Source organism: Plecotus auritus, assembly GCF_963455305.1.
Source record: "Plecotus auritus genome assembly, chromosome: 8".
Taxonomy (NCBI): Eukaryota; Metazoa; Chordata; class Mammalia; order Chiroptera; family Vespertilionidae; genus Plecotus; species Plecotus auritus.
This window is the reverse complement of record NC_137782.1, coordinates 41,556,432-41,563,462: the sequence shown is the minus strand read 5'-3', so window position 1 is coordinate 41,563,462 and position 7,031 is coordinate 41,556,432. Positions and strand designations below refer to the sequence as shown.

General features: G+C 44.5%; 1 pseudogene across 1 annotated transcript; it reads left to right on the top strand.

The window, feature by feature from the left end:
• The first annotated feature begins 3,556 nt into the window (after positions 1-3,556).
• On the top strand, positions 3,557-4,221 carry LOC308255933 (GTP-binding nuclear protein Ran-like; annotated as a pseudogene). The gene has a single exon. The product of its transcript is annotated as a GTP-binding nuclear protein Ran-like (transcript).
• The last annotated feature ends 2,810 nt before the right edge of the window (positions 4,222-7,031 follow it).

Here is a 7,031-nt window from a genome sequence, read left to right as displayed (position 1 = left end):
GGTTGTCACAAGGATGACTGCTCTTTCTTTTCATCTAGGTTGAAAAATGTCCACAGTTTTGGCTTCTGCAGATTTTTACTGGCTTCTTTACCTTGATCACTTTCCCTGCACGTGTAAGAGTGTGCTCTTGCCAAAGCTCATTTCTCTGTGCTTAATAAAGCATTTTATGGGCTACTTTGTTGGCAGGAAGCCCCCGTCCTCCATCCTTTGATCTGCAGACTCGGCGTGTTCAGAGCTAGTACTGAGTAAGCGTTACCCTTCCAAATACCACTAGTCATGTCCAATATATAACCTCCGAGGTTCCATTGGGAAGCCCTGGGGACTCCTTGCCTATGATCCTCAGATCCCTTTGGCCTCGATTCTTGCCCCAAACATTATTAATCTCCCAGGAAAAGGAATAAAGGCTGTGATAATTCATCGATTTTGATAATTCACCGGTTACTGCGCATCCATTTGGAGGATGGCCGCCTTTTAAAAATGGCTCGTGACAACATTCCAAATGTAACAGCTTTGATCTCTCAGCCAGAAGACATCTGCTTGCCTGTTATGACATTTTTACCTTCTCGGTTCAGGCCAAAATTGTCCCCCTGCTCCCCAAGCACATCTCCCTGCTAAAGTATCTTTCCTCCTCTCCGCTCCCTTGGCTTCGTGTTATCACCTTCTATTTCCAACACTTTTTCCTCATCCCTCCATGTAGTATTTTACCTCGACCAAGAGAAGTTCTGCAGCTGACAGGAGATTGTATTATCTTTGAAGTGTGCTGGCTCTAGGCTAGTCTCTGGCTGGAGAAACAACTTACTGGACTTACTTAGAAGTCTCCTTTCCACTTGTGTTTCCTTCTCTGTGTTTATTCAGGGAGGAGAATGTCAGTGATCAGGAGGGAAAGCACCAGATGTCAGTTTTCTCAGTGAATCAGCTTGAGGACGCATTTTCCCGCTTCCTCCCCTCCCACAAAAAGCAACGATTTTGAACAAAGTCCCTTTTTCCCTAACTACCATTTCGTCACCTTATCCCCTCTTCCTCATGGTCCCCAGCATTAACTCTGCTTGGAAGAGGTGACATTTAAATCAGGTGTTATCCACTAGCGAAAAAAGGCTAATCAGAATCTCCCCACAAAGCATTTCCTCTGGGCCCCTGTTCCCTTTGCAAAATTTACAGACACAGGGGCCTGGTCTCAGTGGGTTACAAGGAGATTTGTTTAACTGCTTTGTAATTATTATTTGCATGCAGAAGGCCTTGGAACAAAAGCCCCTGTTTGCGTAAAAATGCCATGAGATTAAGCCTTTGTTTGGGTCCCTTCTAAAAAGAAGTGTGATCTTACAAATAGCAAGGACACCTGAGAGCTAAAAGGGCTATCAAATGACCTAATAGATCTGCTAAGAAACTGAATCTGGCACTCGGCCTCCATTCACGCAATACTCTGGTCAGTTATGCTTCATGGTCAGCCCTCCCCTCTTTTCTCCACAAGTTGTGCCTCTGTCTCCCATAAGTGGGTCTGCAGCCATATCTACTGGTGAGGCCAGGGAAGACGACAAGGGAGTGAAACCACTGGAGGAGGGAGTCAGCTGGCGCATGGTTCCTGGCACAGACACGGGCCCAGGAAATGTTACTCAATGAGTCTTTCTGACTGCTGAGACCAGGACCCACCAGTTACCAAGCCAGGATGAATACACTGGAGTCAAGGTCAAAGAAACAGCCAGACCACATAGGTCCTTGTGGGCACACATCTGGAAAGCACATTTATTTTTCAAAGAAATAATAAAGACAAAATTCAAGAGGGTTGTTTGGGTTGTTATATATAAGAAGGGGAGAGGGGAGGAGGGATGAGAATATAGATTGCTGTGAGTTACTGTCAGTAGTTCTGGGGCTCATTGGAAGCTTCATGGGAATAAATAAGCAACAGAGCTGTGTGTGAACTGAAGACAGCGTGACATGAGCCAAGAATGATCACTAATGTGATTCTGTGCACTAGAGAGGTGTAATATAAAGTAATTCTCCAGAGGCTAAAATTTTTATTATTTTGAAATAATTGTCTATGTTGCTTATACTTAAAGAAAACTTAAGTTAATACCCAAAGGGTATTCTCCAAAGGTTTTGGTGGGTATTCCCCTCCGCCCCCAAATGTGGGAGGTATGGCTTGCTGTTTCAAGCCCCTCCCTCGTGACACACTGAGCAGCACATGGTTCACTGTGTCTGGACCACAGGGTCCGATTCAGGAGAGACTGGACCTGATGGTCCTGGGCAGAGTGCACAGGACAGCCCTAACACTGACCAGATGCCTTGGCAACTCTGGTACTCGCTGGAGATCAGAGCACAGTGTAGGGAGTCAGATAGACCCAAGTTCAAGTCCCAGGTCTGCTGCCACTGAGGCAAATGCCTTAGCCTGCCTGAGCCTCAGCTTCTCAATGTCAACTGGATTATAACAAAAGACCACAAACTGGGTGCCTTAAGGTAACTGAAATCTATCCTCTCATCGTTCTGAAGGTTAAAAGTTCTGGAGGCTGCAAGGTGGTGGTCAGCAGGGCGATGTTCCCTCTGCAGCTCTGGGGAAAGAACATCGCTGCCCCTTGGAGTTTCTGGTGGCTGCTGACATTCCTCGGTGTTCTTTGGCTTGTATCTGTTTCATTCCAATCTCTGTCTCTGTCTCACCTGGCCTTCTCCCTGTGTCTCTGTATCTCCTCATGGCCTTCTTATAAGAACACCTCTCATAGGGCCCACCCTGATCCAGTTTGACCTCACCCTAACTAATTACAGCTGCGAAGACCCTTTATTCCAATTAAGGTCACATTTTGAGTTTCTAACTAGACAAGAATTTCAGAGGGACACCATTCAATCCAGTACATGGAGGTGATATATAACAAAAAGGACCATTATAAGAATTAAATTAAATAATATATATAAAACATTAGCACAATATAAGTATTCATCATCATCATATCATCATCATCACCCATTATATCTCGGTGAAAAGAACGCATTTCTGAAAACATTCTGTCTTGCTACCTAAAGTGACCACAGGTGAAACTGTGAAATAGTCCTAGGTTCAAATCTGGGCTGGGCAACCTCTGGTAAATTACTATCCTCTCTGAGCTTCAGTTTCTTTATTCTCCACACTGCAAGAGATATGTACAGGCATTGGCAAAAGTAGGTTTACAGTTGTGAGCATGCAAAACACAGTTCATTTTTGTATTAATATTTATTAATTATTTTAGTATTTTCTAAACAAACAACTGTAAACCTACTTCTTTCCACCACTGTATATATCTCCACCAGTGTAGATATATATAACAATCGCCACCACTTAGATGGCATTTATTATGTTCCAGGCACTGTTCTAAGAGATTTACAAATATTTTCTCAGTCAATCCTCAGAACAACCCTGTGAGCTAGGTATTATTATCATTATCTTTATTTCACAATCAAGGAAATTGAATCAGCAAGTATTTAAGACAGTTGCCTAAGTCACATAGGAAGTAAGTGATGAAACCAGAATTCAAACCCAGGCAGTCTGGCTTCAGAATTCCTCCAAGATTAAAAGAGAAGATTTAAGAGTCAGATGGGCCCAGAAACACTTCTGGAAGTAACATCACAATGGCTGCCCAAGGAGAACCCCAAGTTCAAACTTGTGTTGATTGGTGACGGTGGGACTGGAAAAACTTTATTTGTGAAATACCACCTGATGGATGAATTTAAGAAGAAGTATGTAGCTAGCTTGGGTGTTGAGATCCATCCCCTTACGTTCCTCACCAGCAGAGGACCTATTAACTTCAATATATGGGATACAGTTGGTCAGAAGGTTGGTGAGATGGCTGTCACATCCAAGCCCATTGTGCCATTACAATGTTTGATGTAACTTCAGGAGTTACTGACAAGAATGTGCTTAACTGACATAGAGAACTGGTATGAGTGTGTGAAAACGTCCCATCATGTTGTATGGCAACAACGTGAATACTAAGGACAGGAAAGTTAAGCAAAATCAATTGTCTTCCACAGAAAGAAGAATCTTCAGTATATGACATTCTACCAAAAAATAACTACAACTTTGAAAAGCCCTTCCTCTGGCTTGCTAGAAAACTAATTGGAAACCCTAACTTGGAGTTTGTCGCCATGCCTGCTCTTGCTCCATCAGAGGTTGTCCTGGATCCTGCTTTGGCAGCACAGTGTGAGCACGATCTACAGGTTGCTCAGACCGCCACTTACTCGGATGGGATGATGACCTGAGAGAAAGGGAAGCTGGAGCCCAGCATCAGAGGTCTAGCTTTATAGGCGACTGTCCTGCGGTGTCCATGGTGCAGAGCATCTGCCACTTTATTATACAGCCAAGCGGAGCCTGTGCCTGATCTTTGGCATGCTGAAGGAGATGAATGGGCTTTGCAGTGAATGTGGCAGTTAAAAAGTACCTTCCCTTTTGGGACCTGCATATTTATTTGGCTGTTTTGGAATATGGTTGTTTCCTTATTGAGTTGTAAATATAAGTCTGCTAACAGTCACATCACAACACTCAGCACTGAAACCTTGTTTGTCACTGTCATTCCCATTCCTTGTCATTTAGAATCCGAATAAAGTTGTATTTCAATTATCTAAAAAAATAAAAATAAAAGAGAAGGTTTAAATAAAGCAGTCAATAAGTGGTGATATAGTAACTATGGCTCCTACCCCTTTGCCTGACCTCAGCGCGCCTTTCCCCTTTCCTCTCTCTCAGTTCAGATGCTCGGGTTGTTACCCCTGTTGACATTAAGCTGGAGCCAAGTTTCCATATTTAAATGTTCAGGCTGCTCAAGTTCCACTCAGTTTCCTGGAGTATCTTGCCCTCATTTTTATCTTGTTCTTATTCTCTCAGTGTCCTATGACCGTGGTCTCTGACAGGGTCAGAGAAGGGGAAGGAATCACAGCGCTCTCTGGCAACTGGTGAACAGTGGGTGATTCTTTCCTGGGGTGAGGACAGAGTTAAGCAACAGCCTGTAAGACATATCTCAGGGACATCCACCCAGTGGGGCCACCCACTAGACCCAGGCACTGGTGTGCTGTCCTGGGTACAAAGATCCTTGAGAGATCCATCATGGAGCTGAACCTCCCTGAGAATGTGGATCCATGCACAATGCGTTAGAGGTAGAAGAAGCAAGCTACCTCCTGAGCATCCATCCTGGGGCACAGTGGGTTTCCAGCTGTGGGGCCCTGCCCCCACCCTGCCCCTCACTACGCTGAGCAGAAGGCATTCACACAGCTCTAGGACAGTTTTCTGAGACTTGGGATCAACTCCCCCAGCTGCTCGTCAGGCTCTACCCTCTGATAAATGATGCAATAGGAGGAGCAGTAACCCCACCCCAGCCCAGTTCCCCTCCTGCCTTTCGGGCTATTGCCAAAATCCCAGCCCAGACATGGCAGCTGTCTGTCATTAAGAGTGTGTGTGCTTACCCAGGTCGGGGAACTTCATAGGTCCAATGATAACTTAAGCAACTTCTGGACAAATTGGTTCACCCTCCCCAAACCAAAAGCATGAGCACAGCTTTCTCCAGGAGGTAAAGTGAGGGACAACACTTGGAAAATTGTGACACAAGCTGTCTGCTGCTGCTCCACCCTTCCCCTTTTGGGGTCCCTCCCTCCACCCTTCCAGGGACCTTGTGTCCTTGTGCCATGTGGAGGCAGCCACCCACTTAAACAGCCCTGCCTTTCCTCCTTTCTTCCTCTTAAAACATACCTATCCTTGCCCCAGACTTTCGAGGGCCCCGCCTCACTTTGGTAACAATGGAAGTTGTTAAAGGAACAAATCCCTGCTCACTTGTCAACCAGCTGTTGGGCGGTACCTCCCAGGGTGCCATCACACTTTTACCCAGGTCAAATGTATAAAAGTGCAGCTCGTGGAGAATTGCCTACTCTGTAGGCAAGTCCTAAATTTGCTGCTGCTCACCCACGGGCTGCTAAGATGTATGAGGAGTTTACACTTGATGCTGTGAGGTGAGGGGTGTTTCTATGAACTGGTTACTAAACCCATGAAACCCACTAACAGAAAGTAACAAAATGTTTGTGCTGGGAGACATGAACAAGTGACCTCGTCCCACATACCTGAGCTCCAGGGTGGGGTGTCTGAACTTAGGTCACTCACGCTCCAGGGCTTCCCAGCATGTGTGTGCTCACTGCACACCGCTCCCTGGTTCTGTCAGCCTCCAGCCCAGATGCCCCCTGCCTCTCCCCCTGGAGTCCGCAAGACAGGTCTGATGGCAACAGGGACTCGGAGCTCCCGGGATTGATTGTGCCCTCCAGGAAGCATAAGTTACAACCAATTTCTTTTTCTAGCTGCGCTCACTTTGCTTACCTTTCAATTCTGTCTGAAATGCACGGAAAACCTCAGGTTTTTCTTTGCCTAATATCCTCCTCATGCCTGTTGCTCTGTTATGAATGTCGTTAAAGAATACATGCATATTATTTGTCTATTCCAAGTACCTCATGTAAATGGAATCCTATAATATTTGTGTGTATATATATATGTAATGTATATACATATATATGTTATATTATATATATATACATATATACATATATATATATATATGTTCTACTTATATGAGGTAACTGGGATAATCAGATTAATAGATGGAGATTATCAGGGGTTGGGAGGAAGGAATGGGGAGTTGGTGTTAAATGGTAATGGTTGCACAACACTGTGAATGTACTTAATGCCCCTGAACTGTATACTTAAAATGGTTAAAATGATAACTTTAATGTTATGTATATTTTACCACCAATATATAAAATTTATATTATATATTTTAAACATATATATTATAATATATATTAGCTCAACTCTTATTTAGAGATACTCATACAACTAATTTCAGATGGTTTACATTTTACTTTTGATCGCTCCTCTTTCCTGTTGTAGCCCTTGGTTGGGGTCTTTTGTCTCCTAACTATTCCGCAGACTTGGGGTTTACACAAGCAAGAGCAGTGCCCGTCCAGTCAGAGCCCCACACCCTCTCCTGCACTCCCCGCAGCCACCCTCTTCTCAGTGCTTTTAAGCAGAAAGCTTTACT